The sequence below is a fragment of the Haliotis asinina genome, chromosome 2 (genome assembly GCF_037392515.1).
Source record: "Haliotis asinina isolate JCU_RB_2024 chromosome 2, JCU_Hal_asi_v2, whole genome shotgun sequence".
NCBI lineage: Eukaryota > Metazoa > Mollusca > Gastropoda > Lepetellida > Haliotidae > Haliotis > Haliotis asinina.
The window spans coordinates 15,613,171-15,629,183 of NC_090281.1; positions in this window are offsets into that span (position 1 = coordinate 15,613,171).

Here is a 16,013-nt window from a genome sequence, read left to right on the forward strand (position 1 = left end):
TCTTCGTGAAAATGTCTCCATTGTTTATTCAGGTTTTTGTTGGCCTTGACATCACGGATGTAAAATTAGGTGAACTTAAACAGTCACACTTGCACGTTAACCCACGCACTATCGTTCCTCAAGATAACAGACCAAAGTGTCTCTAGCTACGATTGATTCTACCTGTATTCAATGAGAACCATTGCGATTTGCCAGCAGCATAAGTACCCAGATTAAAGCCACTGCATGAACCCACTACGATTGGTCAACCACATACCGTAGTAGGCGGATAACGGATGTTGATACCCGGATTCAAACCACCATAAAACTTGCTGGAGACGGTCGCTACCTCAGCTTTGGCAACAGACGAGCTACGACCATCAACAAACCTTGGTAAGCATAACTTTGTCGTTATGTTCATTCATTCATTCCCTTACAACTGTGTTTGTCTGTGACATCGTTGAATTTTTGAAAATGTAAATTGGCAAGCTTATGTCTTTACACACAAATATCCAGTTATCCAATGACATCTTAACAGTCCGTTTGGGCTGTGATTAACTGGCTTAAACATAACAATAACATTATCACTACCAGTAATAGTAGCAATGTAATCTTGTATAACATAATCTTCTGTAAATAGAATTTACTAACTTACTTGGAAATGATGTAAAGTTGTTCTTGAAAATTTGAATATTTTCTCGTTGCTTCCATTACTTTTCTCGTTACTTCAAGTAACAAACACAACATATTAAGATATTTCACGTTATTGCATTTTCACCCTTTAATAAATTACTCGTACATACTGAGAGATAGATGGTTGTCAAGTGTTCGATCATGCACTTTGTCCTTTTTAAAAACATTTAGCTGCAATCGCATGTACGAAATAAGGCAAGACAAATCACGAGTACTGATGTATTTTACAAGAAGAATTATTTTCAGTATAAAGCCCACAGTTCCAAGTAGAATACGAATGCAACATATACACATACAAGGTGTTTATGTCCTCAACAGCAACATATGTATTTCATGTATTCTTCCATGTCGTCACTAAAATACTGGGTTGTGATTGGTCAATTGAAGTCATTCAGAGGTATATAATCACGCTACACACCTCTGATGGTCCAGCACAGTTTGCATTTTACTTATATCTCAATAACGTGGTTATGGAAGAATGGAGACAAACACTCTGTGTTGGAAAGTCGGCGGTATATAACGAAATTGTAATAGCTCTAAGTCTGATTTAAAACTAAACACGCATTCACAGCATATAGGTTAAAATATGTACCTATACATTTACAGTAAAGAGCAACGTAACAGGAGATCGTCTTTAATAAGGTTTTCATAGAGAGCTGTACATATAAGATTGACATTTTTAAGAAGATTTATTAGGTATATTTACATATCCATTTTTTCTCAGATATTTTAGCCGCATTATATTATGAAGATTCTACAATGTGTATTATGTTAATGTGGATACTGTTGACAAAATAATTCAGTTTAAATTCCCTAAGGATAATAATTGCCTAACGGGATCGGAAGGTCAGACCTGGTTAAGGAAAGTCATCGTTTCGCAATTATGTAGTCCGATGCTCTTGAACCTGATCACTGGATTGTAAGGTCTAGACTCGGATTTTTCAAAGACCGCCGCTGGAATATTGTTGAGTTCGAAGTTAAACAGCAAATAAACAAACAAAACTCTTTGCAGGTTTTATGTTTAATGATTCTTGGTTCTTCTACGCCTTTATGTATTATGATGCTGCGCCGCCATGTAGCAGGAATATTGCTGTGTAATCTCATTTGGAAAATGTAAATCTGAATGATATTTTTCGATTAATAATCAAACCCAAATACTTTCCAATGTTCGTATCCATCATTTAGTAATATTTGCAAATTATACAAAAACTTGGGTGAGAACCTGGTCAGAACCAAGAAGTATTATCAATGAGGGTACAGGCTTTCTTATCACATTGACATCCCCTTGAGAGAGTTTGAGGACGTGTTACTCTGGTGCTCATTATCTGTATATTGGACTCCGTGAGTCATCCACCTTCTTGACACGTGGAAATTATGTCATGTTTCTTTTTCAGGTTTGAAAGTTCCAGACATCTGCAGCAACATGGTATGGTTGGATCCCTAATCTTAAACTAGCAACATCTTCTGTATTCCTATAAAAACGCTGAATTGTCGTATTTTTTATTTTTATTTTGTTTTCTCTGTGTTTCACATCTCCTTCATACCAGATATGATTTCTGATATAAAACATTCAAGGATTTCTGATCTCCATTTTCCCCTCATCTGTGTAATGTTATGCCATGATGGATTGAAATTATACTCTCACGATTGCACACTTGCAAAGGAAAAATATCACCTGCACCATTTTTTAATTTTCATCTATTAAAATGGTTCCAAGGCAAAATGACTCCGTCAACATAATTATATTAATTGAAAGTTTTATAAGGAAGGAATACAATCAGTGTTTGCATGAAATTAATTTACCAGTTGACCATCAGGGCCTGCTGCCGCCTGCATTCTTTAAAATCTACAGGCCCTGAGTGGAATCTACATGCCCATTTTGTTAAACTCAAACCAATAAAATCAAACTAGACAACATTTACCCAGTTTCACATTGTTTGTACAAAATCAATTACGGAAGCCTATGACGCAGAGAGAGGTTTTATTTGTTAAAGACTGGTGTTGACATTCCCATGCCCAATGAGCCGAAATACCAGGAAGTGAAACTGCAAGTTATTGTAACATGGTGGATTTTGAATGATCCCCGAACAGTATTAGCGAAAATTATCATGGGAAAGATTCCAGTTGAAGAAAGAAAATCGACACATGATTTACTGAAAGCCACAAGAGCTTACAAATATTTGAAACTGGCGGCAATAACAATAACAACCGCCGCTGGGTCTCCGGGCTTGGGATTATTTCAGGCGCTGAATACGATTAGGGCAATCAAGTTCGAATTAATTTAATTAATTTTTAATTGTATTTATTTCTGATTTTGTTTTTACGGTGTGCTTTGTTTTTTGGTTTTGTGGGTTTTTCTTTGTGTTTTGTTTGTTTGGGTTTTTTTGCGTTTTTTCTTTCCTTTTTCTTTTAGTTGATATTTTTGGCCACCCGTTTCAGTGTTGACGAATAGTGTCTGACCCTCTGACAAATCCGGCAGATTTGCCAACGCTCAGACAGAAGTTCCCAACCTGCTGGCCCCAGTGTCTGACGGAATATATCACAATAACTTTGTCTGATTATTTCAGACGCTGAATACGATTAGTTCGAATTAATTTAATTAATTTTTAATTGTATTTATGTCTGATTTTTTTTATGTTCTGCTTTGTGTTGTTTTTCTTTTGTTTTGTGGGTTTTTCTTTGCGTTTTTTCTCCTTTTTTGCGTTTTTTCTTTTCTTTTTCTTTTAGTTGATATTTTTGGCCACCCGGCCGTTTACGATTTCACGCCGGAAATGGGAAACACAAAAACACAACACAGTGACATGGCAATCTTCAGTGTTAACACCTCAATGAAATTATAAAAGAGCATTAACCAATGAAACTATTCAGGCAGTACGTTTGCATGCATTTGTAACACGTCTCTAACCGGTAACCTGTATCACAACTATGTGATAGTTATTCATTCACACATGCTTGTAATGTCGTCGCTATATGACTGAAATGGTGTTGATATGACATACCATTTTAAGTCACTTGGGGCGGTGGGGTAGCCTAGTGGTTAAAGCGTTCGCTCGTCACGCCGAAGACGCGGGTTCGATTCCCCACATGGGTACAATGTGTGAAGCCCATTTTCTGGTGTCCCCGCCGTGCTATTGCTGGAATATTGTTAAAATCAGCGTAAAACCAAACTCACTCTCTCACTTCCCTATAGGATTCGTAAGCACAAGCAAATTACAAGATCAATATCGTTCAATGTGGAAAAGGAGTTGAGTGAGTGAGTGAGTATGGTTTTATATTGATTTTGGTTATTTTAGCAATATCAACACCAGAAATGGGCTTCATGCATGGTACCCATGTGGGAATCGAACCCAATGACTTAAGGTAGATACTCGAATCTGTACCCAAAAGAAACCAGTGGCTGAACGTTTGAACATTTATAACTTGATTGCGTATGGATAGGTTTGTTTTTGACAATGGCGATATCTATCAATACCCCTTTTCTCTCATTACAGAGCGTTCAGCCAGCAATAAAAGTTGTCTTGTACAGCAACACCAAACTCACCGGCGACTGTGTACCAGTCACTGCAGACATACCGGATTTGAAAACCTTTAAGAACAGGGCTCAGTCAGCCATTGTTGTCCATGGAAAGTGAGTATATGTATGTCACACAAACTGACCTATAATGTCCCACAACACATTCAGTTGGGTGTGGATGATGAGTGGTGCCATTGCCTTGTGTCCCAACAGAAACAGAACATCACTGGGCTAGCTTAGGTCTAGGGCAAGTAATGAACCCAGGCATAGCCCGTAGTGTACTGACTGCTCATCATGTCATCATGGAAACATAATGATGTTCTGAAGTTTTCCACCGTTTTCATTTCTTTCAGTTGGGAGCTGAAAAACGCCTCGGGAAATACATACCCTCTTAACGACACTATCGGAAGGTATACTGACCTCGGATCTTTCAATCAACAGGCCATCTCTATCACCCGAGTATAAGGTATATATATTGTTTCTAGAACAAAGACTACCTTACAGGTCTTCATTTCAAAAACAAAAGATAAACTTATTTGTTTCGCACCTACATCGAAAATACCTTCAGGCTGCACGTAAGGAATTATAAACAACATGCCTAGTGTCACAATCATGTTTTTCCGCCATATTTGCACACCCTACTTGTGAATGGAGCCAAAATGAAGAACTGCAAATGATCAGTGTACATATTGATGATAAGCCTGTGAAAATATCAAGCTTGTCTCTGACCTTCATAGATTGTTACATATGGAAGTTTTGTCTAGACGGCATGTCTGGATAGGATATTGCAACATCGTGAACATATACTGACATCACTGATACACGTGAAGACCCGTGAAGCTACGGCAAAGACATGATCTTCAAATAGTACTATACACCATTTTTCATCTTTGCAACATAGAATTTCATAAAGTCGAGTATCCTCTATCTAAATGATGATACATACATAGTATAAGAAAGTAAAAGAAAAAAAATGCAACTGTTGTTGATATTTACTACTAAATGGATGCATTTAAAGTGTTTTGGAGGTTATCGAGCCTGTTCATTTGACCTTGGTCTTTAAACAATTTGCATGTCCATGTTTTTAAACAGTTGAGTTGTATGTTACACAAGCAATCACAAAGAAATATGGATCAACCAAAATGTTAATTTTATCTTTGATATATTTTCATATAGAATGTCATTGAAAGTCCTGGCTTCCACGGAGACGCCAACTAAACATCAATGTTAGACATTGTTTATTTTTGCAGAAGTTGGTTTAATAAAATAGTAAAATAGTTATTTGTGTTGACATACGAACAATTTATGAGGAAATATTCAATTTTAGTCGAGATTTGCCACAAAATTGATGTGACCTTGGCCTTTGACGTTGAAGGTGTTTATGCACACATGCTTATGTATTTTGTCAGAGAGCTGGGTGCTTGAGGTGTCTTATGATACCACGTACATGGTGCTCTATGAGTTCAATACCTAGATACTTAGATACAATACTTAGAAAAATGAATAGAATTTCAAGCAGGAATAGCAACAAAGAGGATTACTGTGAACTTGACCTTTGAACATGACCTTATTGCTTTACATGGTTCAGTGGAGCATTGCTTGGATCAGGGAGTGTATTCTCAAACCTATGACCTATCCCCTCTATTTTACTAGCTAGTTGGAGATTGCCACTGCACTAATGAGGTATAAATATTATCTCGTGTAATGAAAGTTTACAGCAGAAGTTTGCATTACTATCATTTGCAAAATGTGCCTTGCCTAAGTCAATGGAACTGGCACTGCCTATGTGTTACTGCCTTCAACCATAATCGAGACACATGCTTTTACTTCGATACCGTCCATGTACTGATGCATCAATCCTTTCGAGTATTCTGTGGGTGTACTGTGTTTATTTTGCAGGTGGCGTTGCCATGAAGGGGACCCTCTCAACAAAAGAAGACACCAGCCACCTGCATTTCTGCATTTCCCGTTGCACTCTCTTGTAGTCCTAGTATTCCTATACTCCAGAATCTTATGCCTTTGATGTCTTATGTCTACCTACGTTTAAGTTGGTTTGCTTGACTAGGGTGTCGGAATCGACGTAAATTTAGGTTGTTAAGATGTGGTGATGACACTGAACAGGGACAGAAAGGTTTTCTGTCACGCCTCTTGCAACAGTTGTTGAAGGTCAAAATCTCCAATGGTCATAATGACCACAGATAAACCTACCCGACAGAGAAATTACATCATCTTAATCCTATTTCTATTGATTTTTTTTTCTTAGTCAGATGATAAAAAAATGCGATGCAAAATTATTGTTTCTTTCTGTGGTTCTCCAAAACCTTTCCACCTGTGCGCTTTGCTTCACTAAAGATGTGTTCATTTTGAACAATGAAAGCTAAAAGATGAATGTCACATTACGTTGTGGAAATTAAGCATCAAATTGAAGTGGCTGTATTGACATTTGAAAATGTATTAGGTAAGATGGGGACAGTCCGTTTTTAACTCGTTCCAGTTTTTATGCAAGTTTATCCTAGTTTTGTCCGTGGCTTGGCATTTGGTAATGGTATTTGACACCGAATAAAGTCAGTTAAGTAATAGACAAAACCAAGTCACAAAAGTGTGACATCTTTCGTTGTTGAAAATAAACATTTGATGAAATTTAACGATTCTTGTGTTTGTATTCGTTCCTATGAAGTATGACGGTGTCTTTGTCTGTTGTAAATGAACACTGGGATTTCGACTACGTGTTACACCGCACTCAGCAATAAACGACTCACATTGCGGCTGTCTGTAAATAATCGAGACTGGAGTGATCAAGATCATGAGCGTTATCTGCGAATTTGGGTCATACTGGTGCAGAAAATATTCAAGGCCTTACATGCCTCTGGCATGCTCTCACATCAATGACTAGGGTTGTGTTGTAATTAGTGAAGTCTTTAAAGTACTAGATCTTCTACCAATTTACGACTAGCACTCGTATGTGCGTGGGCGTGTGTGTGCTTGTAAGATATATCAAACCTTAACTTGGATCAGCATACTGCTGGTATAAAAATGAGAAAGTTTATAGTATGAGTAAGTGTATATAGTTTTACTCCACCTTTGACGATATTCAAAGATAGACACATTATTTTGTTGACTACAGCACCTTCTGGGTGGGGATGGATGGCGTGTGTGTGTGAGAGAGAGAGAGAGAGAGAGAGAGTGAGAGAGAGAGAGAGAGAGAGAGAGAGAGAGAGATAGTGAGTTGGGGGTGTGTGGGTGGTGGTGGTGGTGAACGTCTGACCAAGTTATAAGAGCCAACCCTGATCACACCCATTAGTTAACGGTCGCATGCAACGTAATACACAGCTTTGCAGATTCTGATACCTTTCGGTGTGCACTTCATCTACAAATCGTCAAAACTGTCAATTCAGCCAATAAAGTTGACAAAAATCGCAATGAAAATAATCCCGCAAAATCGGACTTCGAACGATTTATTAATTTTCCCACAGTGCTGGTGGAAAAATGGTTTTAACAGTTGTGCGGCGCTGCTCTTATGACACATGCGAAGTGAACAGGTTCGTGGAGCTTGAAACAGTACGCCTGCCCGAAGTATGAGGTCGTGAGCAGTAGTCTAATCTTGGTTGTGTACACAAACAAGTAATTACATTCTTATAATGTGTGTGTAATGTACCTTATCGCAACGTGTGGAACCTATGTGTAGCATACATTCTCCAAATGTGTTGAGTGTGTGTAATGTACATTATTGTAATGTGTTGTGTCTGTGTGTAATGCAAATTCTTGTAATGTGTGGAGTCTGGGTGTAATGTACATTATTGTAATGTGTAGAGTCTGTGTGTAATGCAAATTCTTGTAATGTGTGCAGTCTATGTGCAATGCACATTCTTGTAATGTGTAATGTGCATTATTGTAATGGGTTGAGTCTGTGTGTAATGTTCCTTATCGTAATGTGTGGAGTCTATGCGCAATGTGCAATCTTGTAATGGGTGGAGTCTGCGTGTAATATACATTATTGTAATGTGTGGTGTCTGTGTGTAATGTACATTCTTGTAATGTGCGGGTGTATGTGTAATGTGCATCCTTGCAATGTGTGAAGTCTATGTGTAATGTACATTCCTCTAACGTGTGGAGTCTCTGTGTAGGATACATTCTTGCAATGTGTGGAGTCTATGTGTCATGTACATTATTTCAATGTGTGTAGTATGCATGCTGACGATACCTGAATGTTGCATTTATAAATATTTCTGACTGCCTGTCTAAAAAAGAGTATGCAAGTGCTTGCAAAAAACATTATATACAATGGCGAGCGTATACATTTGAATGTGTAGGTATATATTGTGTGGATAAGAAGCAAATTACCCTGAAATTGGTAATCTGAAAATACTCTAGTTTGTATTTATTTATTTATTTATTTATTTATTTATTTATTTATTTATTTATTTATTTATTTATTTATTTATTTATTTATTTATTTATTTATTTATTTATTTATTTATTTATTTATTTATTTATTTATTTATTTCAGTGTCATGTGACCTACACCTACACCCAAGAACAACAAACGTGTGTTTATATGCATTAGTTACTTAAGTTTAGTTTGTGTGTGTCTACCCCTATTTAATCACGCACCATAATCCACTGGCCTCCCTGTTACGACTAATATGTATGGCATTTTATTATTGCTGATGTTGAACAACTCATGCAGGCAACAGGTTCCTTTGCTGGAAAACTACATTCATAATTCAAATATCAGAATATGCAGGCATTTGTGCTTTGTAAACGTCCGAGATATGGTCTTTCCATCAACATAACATATTTGTGTCTGTATAGTTAATGACATTAAATCGTAATGAATAGGATTGTTAGGAATGCATATTCCCCAAAGTTATACTCATATAGTGTGTCGGTACTGTAAGTCAGGATCCAATAACATATACTCTACACGGTCAGTTGAACATCACAGCATGATAAAGCCATGAACATTTTTATAATCATATACTTTTTTTATTCCTCATGACTAAAATTGAAAAAAAATCAAACGTAGATCTCATGTTCAGCAGTTAACAACAGCAAAAATGCTTTATCCATAATAGTAATAAAAATACTAAATGTTTTCCCGGGTCGAATACATACTATCGACTTCTCAGGAATGAATCACTATCAAACAAGTAATGACATTGGTTGGTAATCGCCCTACAAAGCATCTCCATTCCCGGATTTCAATCGACTTTATCTGTGACTCGCCCGGTAATCCAAAGACTGGGTTTATTCAGTCAGTGTGGGTAATAACATATAACTGAATTTATGTATTGAATTTTGCTAACCATTTCACAAAGAAGTGCCCTGATAGATTTTTCAAGAATGTTTCAAATGATGATCAGTGTACAAGGCACACGTCACAATCAGAAGAAATGTAGCCTATGATGTATTTGGGATTACATTTTCTCAGTAAAGTACTGGTTGTAGTGCTTTTTGTTGAGGGTGAGTCCCACACAGGATTCAACATGTCAAAATATAAGGACTTTTTGTTGCCAAGTTTTTTATTCCCAAGAGATATATGTTATCTTGGTCACCGTGTGCAAAGGCAATAAATTTACATGATTTGTACTGGTATTTTGTTTATCTCACTTTTGTTCTGGTGAAAGTTTGGTTTAACTTCTTTTCTGCTCATTGTGTCAATATTCTTTGGTGTTAGGCAAATAATGTTTAATGTGCTGTTACTTTTCTCCTTAAAACCCAATAATATAATTTCTAATGATAATTTAATTTGTAGTCCGCCGAATATCATGAGGCATGAGGACAGTTCGGTCTGCACTACCTTTAGAAAACTACGAACAAACAATAGATGACATACAGACTCTCATGAATGTTTACAAAATGTACATAATGGTGATTCTCAAATTCCAGTCTTGTGTAAATAAGTATTAGTTTTTAAATATTCTGAGTAATCTTGTATTGGAAATATTTCGTATTTACACCTATTGGGCATTAAATGTATATATCCCAATCATTCGAGGAAAATCATCTTCCCAATATTTCTTCCCATTACGACATTAAATATCTCTTAATATCAATAAATAAAGTCATTTTTATACCTCTGTATACCTCTTTTTCTTCTCTCAAATAGAAGAGTCCACTTTCAGATCACTGGGATGACGCTTGTTTATCATACTGCGTTTTCTGTGGTCAACAGACCATGAAATGTTGTTTTCTAAATGTAGGTGAATAGAGAACAGTCCGTCCGAGACAGCTACACCTAGCTCAGAAGTGAAAGGTCCGACGATCGGGACTCCTAACTGCATTCATGTACTGGCACTCTGGCATACAATAAATAACTCAACACAAGGTTATAGACTTCCTCGGCAAGCCGTATCACTTTCCAGTGCTGACGGTGTCTTTTCAAGGTGTTCGGCCCTGCTCTACCCTTGTCACATGACGCTATACAATCCCTTCGATTAGTTAAAAAATTTCATCATCCCATGGTCTCGTGATCGGAAATTACTGTCATCGGTGAATCATGATTAAGTGAGTCTTATTTGTTCTGTTACTGACGGTTATATCCTGTTCTCTATCTCTTAGTTTATCACCAGGAAGTAACGGCATTGATTCCATGTCGAAATAACCGTAAATCTCAATATTGGATTTGTGGTATGTTTCTTGTATAACTGGTGGAATTTTAACCTTACAACACCAGTTCCTAAATGGCATGGTGTATCAACAGATGAAATACAGCAACATTGATTGCAGGGAGCACATGTAGCACAAGTGATGCCTGCCTACGTTATTGACTTGTTGTAATAGGTCTCTCGTCATCAATCAACGAATTGGTGCCCGGTAGAATGTTGTGGTATTATGAACAAATGAAAATGACTGATGAATATGAAATGATGCTTTGAGCATACCAGTGTGGAAACACAACTCAATATTAAACGCTATTTGTGGATCTACAATATTTTACAATGCGGTATTACCTGTGGTTGTTGCATGCTTTCAAAATAGCATCAGAATGGGCATCATTTCTAGAGGTCATAAACGAAGTTGTTTGCTTAAGCATTGTTTTAGGTATATACATGATTCTCAGGTTATTAAGAGTAGGATATGTAAAGTAGATATCACTCTCTATACCTTGTGCATACCATATTACTGGCAAACAAGGATAAGTAGGACCGGCGCAGAGAAAGCGTTTACGAGAAGAGTTTATGAAAGGTAGAGAAGATGTAGGCTTGTGCCCGTGCAGTACATGACTATGGAATGGATTCCGAGCATATCTGCACAGGCTTTGCCCATAAGACTCTCACATTTCGGTGTAGCAAGTCGGTAATATTCGGACAACCTGCGGCCCTTTCGCTCACAGTGGCAAGCGCCAGTCGACGGCATTCATACATGTTAATACGGGTCAATACGGTGCTCAACTTATCCTTGTTTGCCTGAAGTCCTCTCATGTTGTATTGTTGTCCATTTATCTTCCTTCAGTGATCATTAATCCGGAAATAACAATCTAACTGCGTTAATTAAGTAACTTTTCAAAAGATATTTTTTGGTTCAACTGAAACGATCAGTACCACTCATATCGTTTACATTTGTTTCAGTCTGAATGTTAATTTTATGTTACAAATATATTAAAGGAGTGTTCTCAGAATTCCTTTATACGAGCATAAGCAGCAGTCTGTTACAACGAGACAATGGCATAACCTCACGAGAAGAAAAGGGCACGAACGTGTGAAGCCCATGTTATCTTATCGGCATTGTCTAAGTGTAAGAATACATTCATGGACGGATCCAGGAATCGGGGCGGTTCAGGGTGTTCGGTGGTACACCACTGAACCCCGCTCTGGATCCGCCAGTGATATTATAGACTATTTTCGGTAGACGTTGTTCACGCATATCTAAATGATTAAAGCAGAACGAAAGCATCTAATTTGTTAAGTTGTATGTAGCGGATGTGTACCAAATTCTCCATAAACCATATAATTCCAAAGGTATTTTGTACATGATGGAAAAATGGATTTTTTTCGCATCTCTCATTTCTGCTTGGGTTTATCACAACAACAAAAATACATAATCTGGCAAAGAAGTTTAACTAAAAGGCACACTGTCACACCACACGTCTTTACAAATGATCATGCATTTCTCTCAACACAACTAATAATAGGAAGCTTAAGTGAGTACACATGCTGAAATACATACACAAATAGTGTGACATTGGGCCTTTAAGATTCAGGTATAACCATCAAATAGCCAAATGCCTTACACTGAGTAACCCACCTGAAGAAATGGGGAGAAATGTTTCATATTTAGAGCTACACATAGAGATTCAGAGTGGCACAACACCTCCACAAGGCTGTATAAAAATGGAATCATTTCAACTTGTTTATAATTCCCTTCATGTCGGGCAATGTTCCAATATCTTTTGGTGTTTACATTTCACAAGCCTTGAGATATCGAACAAGATTTCAATGCCACTCTTGCTCAGAAGGTGTCAAGGTTCTGATCAAGGTTACAACATCCAAGGCCACAGCAAACCATTCAACAAGTTTTGTGAACGATCAATTGAGAACAATTCGAAATCTTTTACAACAGTGACAGAATAGATGTTCGATGCAATTGTGCCATATGTTCCCGAATTCTTTCAGGTGAAAGGATACGCTCACCTTTCTAGAGCAGCTTGTATAAGCACTATTTGATAGTGAATCCTAAACACTGGATGTCATTGGGTCGCGTGGTGACAATCACTAGATTGAGTAACAAGAGTATGATGCATACAAGAACCATACTGTCGTGTTGACAGAGAAAGTCTGTAGTTGTTTTGGCAGTAAGAGCACGCGCATTGTCCTGCTGGAAGCGGTGGTTCCATGACGACAAAAAAGTGGCACGACGTTCTCAGGGATTGATCAATGTTGCCGGCAGATGTTACATCAGTTCCTCTACCAAGACCAATATTCTGGAACACCATAGGCCCTAGTTTGTGACTGAGATCAATAGCACCCCACACCATTATGCTCGGACCCAACCCCGAGTCTCTTTCCAGGACACGATCATCTGCAAAACACATATACTCTAGAGAGGTACAAGTACATAAATAATTTATTAACATCGTTATAAATGAAACCCCGTCATTAAAACTACTCTTTTCGACATTTAATTAAGAACACCAAATTAAATCATATAAGACACATACGCACAAGATTAATCAGATAGGAGGTATACCTATAGTGTATATGAACCTATGATTCTATTCCATACATTTAAACACATTAATGATACTCCTTAATTAGATTTTAAAGTTAAGAACACCACTTTAAAGCATACAAAACACATATGCACAAGATTCAGCTTTATCAGATACAGTACATGCATATGAGCTTTGCCATAATGGTCACGTTCGTGTGAAATACGATGAAAAGTCACACCATAAAGTGATATGCAGGTGCGCATAATTTTAATTAACACATAATCAAACACATTTGATGAGACATCTCCTAAGTGTAGGGTGTTTTGTTCTGTCCGGGCTCAGTCGTCTCGAACACTTCGACCTAGAACAATCCTGAACAATTTAGAACAAAGGTCTGCTGGTTATTCGATTTTGTTTTATGGCCCCATCTTCATTGGCGTATCGTCAGGATTACATTTGTGACCTTCGGTATTCAATACATAAGTGAAGCATGTATAATTCGTTAACGGAACACTGTTAAAGAACGTTTCAATTCTAAGTGAACAGGCACGTTAGTTTTATGGTGAAAGACGTTATCGTAATGGATATCTGTATGAAGATAAGTTGCTCTTCTTTGTATACGGATTACTTACCGGATATGCACCAGTCAACCTAAAGACACAATGTTTGTGTGGCCCTAATCAATATGACATACAAGCAAGCCTTTTGGAAATTGTAATTTATTACATTTGAGTGGGTTCATGCTAACATTGCTTCATTCTGTTCTTAAGTCACAATGCCCAGCAAAATTGAATATGATCGCAACACACACACACACACACACACACACACACACACACACACACACACACACACACACACACACACACACACACACACACACCATCCCCAAACACATTGAGTAACTGCATTATTTGAGGAGCATTTTGCATACTCCCACTAGTTGAAAGCATAGAGTACTTTTACACATAGTGTCTTTTTCTTATTGGGTAATTAACAGTTCTAAATATGCAAATATAAATGCTCCTCAACAGGCCTAAGTTTTAGTAATTCTTATATTCCCAAATATAGTAGGCAGCCACTTTTGAACGGGCAACATGGAAGGCAAGTGACTAGTACAGTCAACTCCAGACAGTGGCTACGGCTATAATAATATATATATATATATATATATATAGGCATGTATATATTTAGGCATATATATATATATATATATATATATATATATATATATATATATATATGTGTGTGTGTGTGTGTGTGTGTGTGTGTGTGTATAGGCATCTATATATATAGGCATCTATATATATATATATATATATATATATATATATATATAGGCATGCCTAAACATATGCTGACGCTGTTGTAGAGTTCGTGTTCCACGACGAATTATAATACGCAAGCATATTTTGTTCATCAAGTAAAGTATGCAAGGTATTATATACCTATTGGGTTTTAAATAATTCTTATGCGTTTTTTTACTTCCAGATTTGTAATTTATTGAGTAAATGTGATTTCTATTGAGTAAACATCGAAAATACGCACCTTATCTTGAGCTCTAATCATGCTACTTACACACATGGGGATTAGAATGAGATCATAGTCAAATAATTCCTGATTCCTAACTATGCAAGGAAGGACATTGTTGCTTGTCGGCCTCACAAAAACAAGAAAAAGTTGCAAAATTAAACAATGTGCGACAAAGCGCCTTTTCGCACTTTTCTCACTTTGGCGACCATTTTCAAGGTCAAAATATGTAGCGCTATCGCATTGTCACTTTATTTAACAAGGGTAGTTAAGCTCTGATATGCACAACAAACCGACAATGCGACACAATGGATTTGTCACACTGCCCCGTTGTCGGTATTTCCGATTAATGGTGTGCATGTGTAGTATACTCATGGGCGTAGACAAAAATTATACCCCTTTTCAAACATTTTTTAGAAATCTCAGATGGTATCAAAACCGACGTATTAATGGCAATGGGAGCATTACACATAAAGCAAATCTTTCATTGAAATGAAATTATTTCATATCCAGTAAACGTCGGCCTGTTTAGCCAATTACATCGTGATGTAGCAGTAACTGTTTGCGCTCGTGTTCAATGTAAGAAGACACACCCTGTCAGTTTTGACGGGGCATTTCGCTGTACACATAGGTTCGAATCCCAGCACTATTCACATTCATCACATAGCGCATTCCACCAATAATATCAAGCTACAAAACTGAAATGCTGTTCAAGGATGCCTTAAAACCCAGACCACATCGGCATAAATACCAAGAGAAGTCTGTTATCGTTGTGATATACCGCAATATTAAATCCATTTCCAAATGCGTCGTATCCTTCACTGAAACTAGGTTGAGGGAGCATAGTAAATTAGCATGGTAATTTATCGCAATAATGTGTCGTCAAGTATATTTTCAAGTCTATGAAGTCTGGTTTATTTCAAGTCTCTTTGAATCCCGTAGGATATTTTATGTCAAGTATGCCATGATTCATTTTACATCGATGCACCGATAATTTTCTCAGGCGATACGATACGCGATGAACCTGTACCCGTGTCGCCTCGTTTCAAACACAGGCCTATTCATTTATGTAAACTTTCATCAAATCAGTAATTAAACATAAGGGTATAGGTATCGCAAATATAGAAAATTAAGTCGTTTCAT